Source organism: Setaria viridis, chromosome 3 (assembly GCF_005286985.2).
Source record: "Setaria viridis chromosome 3, Setaria_viridis_v4.0, whole genome shotgun sequence".
Lineage (NCBI taxonomy): Eukaryota > Viridiplantae > Streptophyta > Magnoliopsida > Poales > Poaceae > Setaria > Setaria viridis.
The window spans coordinates 35,453,653-35,462,202 of NC_048265.2; the positions used below are offsets into that span (position 1 = coordinate 35,453,653).

The following is an 8,550-nucleotide window of genomic DNA, read 5'->3' on the forward strand; positions in this document are numbered from 1 at the left end:
CATCTCTTCTGTGTGCTGTTTCAACTACATGTGTGTCAATCACATCCCTAGGTTAGGATGGCATGTGCCTGTTTGAATGAATGTTGCACTTTTGAGTTTCGACAGTATTTAAAAATGTACCGATAGATTGACCAAGTTAAAATTGTAAATAAACTACCATGAAGATATAACTCTATATAAACAACAATTGTAAGTATAGCTTATATGCTTTAGTCATAGTCATAGGCTCATATTTTCGTGATATATGTTCAGTAGTTTTAATTTTTTATTGCAACAATTGTGATTCCTTTTGTTATCTTATATTGAAATTGCATTTGTATCATCTAGGTGATATGGATATAGGACAGGAAGTTGTGGTTGAGGTTGAAAGTCGTGATAGTCTGGTAACTGACCAGTCAAGTCGATCATCTAGAAAGAGAGCTAAAGTTTGGGAATTTGTGGATACCGAAGTGGTTGATGGCAAGGAGAAGGCAATATGCAGATACTTTAAGTTTCAATTGTCCTCTGAACCTGGAAAAGGTACAATGCACCTCAACAGACACATTGCAATTCACTGTCATTCCATTCCGCAAGAGGATAGGGACAGATTCATTGCAACATTGAAGCCAAAGTTTCTGAACGAGGAAATGGGTGTCTTTGATCCAGAAGTATTTCGTGTTTTGATTGCCAAATATTTTATCAGTGCAGAGATTGCTTTCCATAAAGCTGATGATCCTCATTGGATAAACCTGATAAATTATTATTAGCCATCTTTTAGAGTTGTTGGTCGTCAAGGTGTACGCACAGATTGTGTTTTATTTTATGAAGAGGAGAAGTTGCAGATGATGGACAAGTTCAGAAAGGTGAAGTCCCATGTTAGTCTTACAACCGATCTATGGTCTTCTAACTAGAACCTAGGCTATCTAGGTGTTATAGCACATCTCATTGATGCAGAGTTTGAACTGCATAAGAAAATCATAGCATTCAAAAATATTTCTTTCCCACATACATCATACGCGGTACAAGATGGAATTACCTTGACATTAGACAATGCTAGTGTGAATAACAAAGCAGTAAAGGACATTCGTGATGCTTTAGGTGTTGGGATGTTCTTCAAAGGTGAACACCTTCATGTCAAGTGTGCTGCCCATGTGCTCAACATCATGATTCAGGTTGGTGTGAAGGTAATTTCAAATGCAATTGGGAGAGTGAGGGACATTGTAAAAGTTGTTACATCCACACCATCCCGACATGCAGATTTTCAACACAATTGTGCAGAATTCAGGCCTCAAAGCAAAGTCAGGACTGATTCTGGATGTTCCGCACCGTTGGAATGCTACGTATGATATGTTGCATGATGCTTTGAAATATAAGGTGGCACTGAATAGATATGTGGTAGAGCAACATCACCAAGTTCCAAGTGAAGATGAATATGGGCAAAAGCTGAATCCCTTCATGGATTTTTGCAACAGTTTAGTGAGGCAACTAAAGCATTCTCCGCAGATAGGCATCCTACAGCCCACCTTTTCTTGAAGATGTTGCTAGCAATCCGAGATGTTTTGCTTGTTGAGGCCTGGAATTCAAATGAGCTCCTTAATGAAATAGCTAATGCCATGCATGCAAAGTTTGAAAAGCACTGGACAAAACCTAATCTTGCTCTTCTAATAGCTGCTGTTCTTGATCCAAGTATGAAAACTGACTTCATCAAGTTCTATTTCTATACCATTGGTGAAAATGTTGAAGTGAAAATGAGGGAGCTGAATAGGTATTTGAAGAAATATTACCTAGAGTATGAAAAGATTGTTAGGAGCAACAGTGTACTTGTGTTCGATATAACAAATGATGAGCAGAGCACAAGTGAGTTTGGCGAGTCTGGTAGCACTTCTTTAAGACAAGTTTCTAGTAAAAGGCGTGTAGAGCTTGCATTCGCTCAGTTTGCATCCCAAAGCTCGCAGGCCCATCAAGAACGGTCAGAGCTGGATACTTACCTAGAGGACCATAGAGTCCTTGTGAGGTCAGATGAGCAATTCAATGTTTTTGCATGGTGGAAGAAGAATTGTGATGCTTATCAAATCTTATCCTTGATGGCTAGAGATTTTCTTGCTATTCCTATTAGCACAGTATCCTCAGAATCAGCCTTTAGTGCAGCTGGAAGGATTCTTGGAAAAAATAAGACATCTCTCTCACCTGAAACGCTTGAAGCATTGATATGTGCAAAAGATTGGCTAATCGGGTTTGATGAAGAAGAAGAAGGTGAACCAATGACCGGTCATAGAATGTTTGATTCAGACGAGGAAGATGAAGATGATGAATAAAGGTAAATGGGTCTTACACTAGGCTGTTGTATTTGGCCAATTGTATTTCAATTTAATCAATTTACATAACGTCTTTGCTGTTTTATGCGCTGGAATTGGACAAATGTTTCTGATTGTCTTGTGCACTCCTTGATCTAGATACATCCATTCATGCATGCTTGACAATGTCTTTTGCTGTTTATACTTGATGTCCTAAAGCTACCTTATTTTACCTGAACTCTGAAGATTCTTGTCCGCTTATGGTTTCTCGTTTCTGTCTCCAGAGTGGGATGTTCGTGTTCAGAGGGAAGGAGCTGCTGTACTCATGGAGAGACGAAGGCACCGGCGACCATGCTCCTATGGACGATGTGCTCAGCGCCTGCCGCAAAGTTCCAGTCGCTTGACACTTGCTTTCTTTTAGCAGTTGAATGTGTAAGGCTAAATGTTCCTGTTGAACATGTTCAACGAGTTCAGTACAGAACGAACCTGTTCAACATGTACTGTGTCTATGCTCGTCGAACAGCTAGTACAGAACGAACCCACGGATCCTCTTTGCTCAACGTGTACTGTGTAATGCATCACTTGCTAGCTTGCTTGTTTATACTAATTAGAGCTCACAGATCATCTTTGCTTGCTTGCTTGCTTGTACTAATTAGAGCCCACGGATCGTTATGCTTCTATTGGCCCGTGGGCAAATAAAGGATCATGGTTGGATCAATGTACTGTTTCTTAAAGGATTGAATTGGATCAAGCACTAGTAATAAATTAAGGGTTGGATAAGGATTGGGCCAACTATTTTGATTAGAGGGTTGAAGCAGGGTTAGGGACGGATTTCGATCCATTGTCAGGTATAGCCATACCTACCTCATCCTCAAGATGCTAGCTCCAAACGGCATCCTCTCCATCTTCGGCGATGTTGAAACATCCTACAAGTGCGACACGGAAGTTGTGCAGCTTGCCAAGATGCTGGAGTACTTAGCCAATGCCACCATGATGCTCGCCGAGTCCAAGAAGGTGGACCAGAGTCAGCTGACGATCCTAGAGGCGGACCCGATGCCCATGCCGCTAAAGCCCAACCCGCAAGTTAAGAAGATCAGCCTCGGCCTGGAAGACCCCTCAAAGACGGCCCTCATCGGGGCCAGCCTGACCCCCAAATAGGAAGATGTGCTCACTAGTTTCCTTTGGGACAACTCGGACATATTCGCGTGGAAACCATCCGATATGCCCAGTGTCCCGCGGGAGCTGGCTGAGCACTCCTTGGAGCTAAGCAAGACAGTAAGGCCGGTCAAGCAGGAGCTTTGCCATTACGCTGAAGGTCGCAAGGAGTTCATTAGGGTGGAAGTAAATAATCTCTTCGCTGCCAATTTCATCCATGAATGCAAGCACCTTGACTGGTTAGCAAATCCAGTCCTTGTAAAGAAGAAAACTGATGAATGGAGAATGTGTATCGACTACACCGATCTCAACAGGCACTGCCCTAAAGACCCCTTCCCTCTTTCTCGCATCGACCATGTCGTGGAGTCCACAGCCGATTGCACCTTGCTATGCTTCCTCAATTGCTACTCGAGCTATCACCAGATCACCCTCAACCCCGCTGACCAAGATAGGACTGTGTTCACAACACCCTACGACATCTACTGCTACAACACCATGCCCTTTGGGTTAAAAAACGCAGGTGCCACCTACCAGAAGGCAATCTAGGGTTGCGTCGTGAAACAACTTGGCAAAAACATAAGGGCCTATATTGACGACATAGTCGTCAAGACCAAAGATGAAGAAAACTTCATCGTCGACCTTGCGCAAACCTTCAACAGCCTCCGTGCCTATCGCTTGAAACTCAACTCGGGAAAATGCATCTTCGGCGTCCTGTTTGGAAAGCTCCTGGGCTTCATGGTCAGCCAACATGGCATCAAAGCTAACCCTGTCAAAGTGGACGCCAAGAAACATGGTGCAGCTAGCCGGCAAGAAAGACGTCATGAAGCTTATAGGCTTGATGGTGGCCCTTAGCCGCTTCATCAGCAAGCTTGGCGAAAAGGGACTTTCCTTCTTCAAGATGCTCAAGAAGGCGGGCAAATTCGAGTGGGATGATGAGGCCCGCAAGGCCCTTGAGGAACTCAAAACATTCCTCTCCACCCCTCCTGTCCATATGGCCCTGGTCGACCAAGAAACGCTGCAGCTATACATCCCCGCGACAACACATGTTGTGAGCACGGTGTTAGTTGTAGAACGCGAAGGACCAGGTCACGTCCTCATGGTGCAAAGGCCAGTATATTATGTTTGCAAGGTCCTAAGTGACTCCAAGATCCACTACACGGAGGTTTGGAAATTTCTCTATGCAATCCTGGTCACCTCCCTTGAATCGCGTCACTACTTTCAAGTGCACAAGATCTGAGTGGTCTCCTCCTACCCGATCGGCGAAATCCTGCACAACAGGGACATCCACGGCCGAGTAGTCAAATGGTAATTGGAACTCGGGGAATTTGATGTCGACTTCTGCCCACGTCATGCGATCAAGTCCCAGATCTTGGCCGACTTCATCGCTAAATGGATTGAGATCCAAGAGCCGCCCTCCCTGGAGAGGCTAGAGAACTGGACGATGTACTTCAACGGCGCCCTCAACCTCGAAGGAGATAGCACGGGGGTCCTCTTCATATCCCCGAAAGGTGAGCAGCTCAAGTACATCCTCTAGATCCACTACAACGCTACCAACAATGGCGCCGAGTATGAGGCCCTCATACACGGGCTCCGCATCGTTTCCTCGCTCGCATTAAGTGCATCCTCGCATTTGGTGACTCCAAGGTTGTGATCGAGCAGGTCAACAAGTCCTGGGAGTGCACCAAGGAAATCATGGACAGCTATTGCGCCAACTTCCGCAAACTCGAGGCTCACTTTGACGGTCTCGAGTTCCATCACGTCTCTAGGGAGCACAACGTCGCCGCCGATGTCCTATCCAAGCTCGGTTCGAAACGTGCCCAAGTCCCGGTCGGCATGTTCGTCCAAGACTTGAGAAAACCCTCTATCAAGATATCAGACCTGGACCAAGCTGACGGCAACACCTAGGCTTAGGCCAACCAAGCGCCCACTGATGTCCTAATGATTGAGGCGAAAGACAACTGGTGCACACCTTTCATCGCATTCATCGCCAACAACATGTCCCCAGACGACAAAGCTAAGCATGAAAAGCTCACATGATGCAGCACCAACTACGTTGTGATTGGTAAGGTGTTGTACAGGAAGACTGCATCTACTAGCATTCTGATGAAGTGCATCCTCCGCAACAAAGGCCTTGAACTCCTCCACGAAATCCACTCAGGTTTGTGCGAGAACCATGCCACCTCGGGCAATCTTGTCGGGAAAGCGTTCCGCTCTAGTTTCTACTGGCCAACTGCTATCGGCGACATAAAAGAGCTCGTCCAGAGGTGTAAAATGTGCCAATTTTTCTACAAGCAGCAGAACCTTCCAGCGCAGGCCCTGCGCACCATCCCACCATCTTGGCCCTTCACATGCTGGGGGCTGGATATGGTCGGCCCTTTCAAGACCACTCTGTGCGGATACACCCATATCTTTGTGGCAGTTAACAAATTCACCAAGTGGATTGAAGTCAAGGTTGTCACCAGCATAGGGTTGGCTAAAGCCGCTCAATTCATCGAAGAGCTTACACACCGCTTTGGGGTCCCCAATAGGATCATCACCAACATGGGCAAACAATTCACAGGATCCGAATTCTGGGATTTTTACTAGGACAACCTCATCGACGTATACTACTCCTCAGTAGCTCACCCACAATGCAATGGCAAGGTCGAACATGCGAATGGGATGGTCCTCCAATCCCTCAAATCTTGCATCTTTGATGATGCGTCCAAGTACGCTACCAAATGGCTTCGTGAGTTACCCCAAGTCATTTGGGGCCTCCGTACCCAAAAGGGTCGGGTCACCGGCTACACTCCATTCTTCTTCGTCTATGGCTCAGAGGCTGTACTGCCAACAGAAGTAGTCTTTGGTGCCCCGTGGATTCAATACTACGAGGAAGGGGAAGCGGAAAAGAGTCAGCAGGTCGATATTGACAGCCTGGAAGAGCATCGTGTGGTGGCCCTCATTCAGCATGCATGGCACAAGTAGCAGATTGGACGCTACTATGACAGGAACATCCATGAACGCTCATTCAACATCGGCAACCTAGTGCTCCACTAGATCCAGTCCACCAAGGACATGCATAAGCTGTCGGCCCCATGGGAGGGGCCCTCCATCATTAAAGAAGTTGTCCAGCCCGACACTTACTGGCTGCAGTGAGCGGATGGCTCAGGCATCCCGAACCTGTGGAACATTCAAAACCTGTGACGCTTCTACCCTTTGGACATTCAAGCTATGTACTCTTTATACCTTTTACATTGAATAAATAAAACCTTAGAGATTCTTTGCGTACCTACTACCTTCTTGCTCTTTTTTACCGAGCTCTTACTCATGCTTGGGGACTGTCTGACCTGATTGACAGACCACACCCTCACCTTTACGCTCAGGGGCTTCCCCCGCTACGCACTGACCTCTGGGTCCCAACTTTTCTCCTACTCGTCTTAAGGTTGTGCGACTAACTCGTGTGGATAGAGTCCTAGCATGCAAAACCTAGACAACCTTGCGCTCGCCCCCTCTACAAGCTCAAGATCCGCTCTCAATAGAGTGCTGGCTAGGCAAGGCTAGGCGCTTAGTGGTTACAGGCCTTGGCCACACGCTATCCTATCAAACACACCAAGCGAAGGAAGGAGTTTTGCCTTTACATAAGTTAATCAATATGTTTACTTGTCTCATGACACAGATTGATACACATCTTAGTTTTATTTTACAGGTCCAACTCCTTAACTACCTCCTCCGCAGCCAGTTGATACTGGTCGGCCAACTCTGGAAGGCTATCAGGATCGAAGCCTTTAGCTACCCCTGCTCCGACGCGCTTGACTGCCACTCAAGGGTAGTGTGTCTTGAGAAGCACAATGATGTTATTCGTGCACTCCACAACAGTCTCCATCATGAGCTCCTTCAGCTAACGAGGAGCACTCCTCAGTCAGTCCAGCAACTGCGTTGGCTCGGTAGGATTGGCCTCGGCCTGGACCATGTCCATTACGTAGCCCGCGGCCAACCACAGGTCTTCCAGCTCCACCTCCAAACTTGCAATGACCACCTGATCATACTGGAGACTGTGCATTGCGGAAACCAAGCACCGGTCCATATCCTTGTGCAAGCTAGCCTCATAAGCAAGTATTTGCGACACAGCATACTCACGGTGCACGGCGACATCGTGGTCTTGCTGCAGTCGGGCATTGGCAGCCTCGCACTCTTTGAGGTCTCTCTTGAGTCTCTCCTCTTTCTTGTGGGCATCTGCAAAATAGCGGAACTCAGGAAAAGATACCGGCCTCATCTACCTAAGTTAGATCCTCCATAAGGGACGAAGTTGTACCAGTCTGCAAAGCACCATGGTCGTCCTGGACCTCCTTGGTGATCTTCTTCTACTCCTCCAGCTCCCGAGCCTTACGTTGGAGCTGCTCCGCAGCATCGTCGTTGACCCCATTGACCTTGGCCTTCAGGCGCTCGGCTTTAAGGTGATACTCCTCAGCACGGTCGATGGCATCCGCCTTGTTGTGCGTGCGTTCGGCCAGATTCTGTACGAAAGTTACTCCAACATTTCAAAGATGGAAGACAGGGACAAAAGTCAGCATCAAGATAGGTTAGCCAACTTACGTATAAAACCTCCTTGACCTTGGCTGAGGCTTCCTTAAGGACGGCAATCTCTTTCTTGTCTTCCGCCACATCCTGTGCAAGGTCTGTCCTAGAGAAGTCCAGCGTGGTGGAATCGTCATCCGCGTGGGCATTGACGTTTGCATCATAGCCTGTCTCCTTGGTGTCAGCCGGCACCTCCTTGGGGCTCCCCTCCATCTACTCCATGGTGCTAGCATCCGTGGCCCTGGGTGTGGAGACGGTAGCACCCCCTGCAGCATCTAGGCTCGATGGATACTTTTGTTTGGGCCTCTTCGGCTCTACCACCAGGTCGCCGACGTGTTCGGCCTGGGTAGACGAAGTAGACGCAGCCCCCAGGTCCGCATCAAGAACATGACCTCCCAGTTGGGTCCCAGCGCTGGCCTCCTACATGCTTGCCTCATTCTCCATCACCGCTTCCCTGCTTGGTCCGTGTAGAACAGATAAAGGGTGAAGTAGCATACAAACAAACTTTCAACAATAAGTGACGCCACGACTCACTCACAGTGTGCTCTTGTTCGCTCGGAACTTTAGG

At 47.3% G+C, this 8,550-nt stretch overlaps 1 pseudogene; it reads left to right on the plus strand.

Annotated features, from left to right (window-relative positions):
* The first annotated feature begins 332 nt into the window (after window positions 1-332).
* LOC140222247 (zinc finger BED domain-containing protein RICESLEEPER 2-like) lies at window positions 333-2,294 on the plus strand (annotated as a pseudogene).
* The last annotated feature ends 6,256 nt before the right edge of the window (window positions 2,295-8,550 follow it).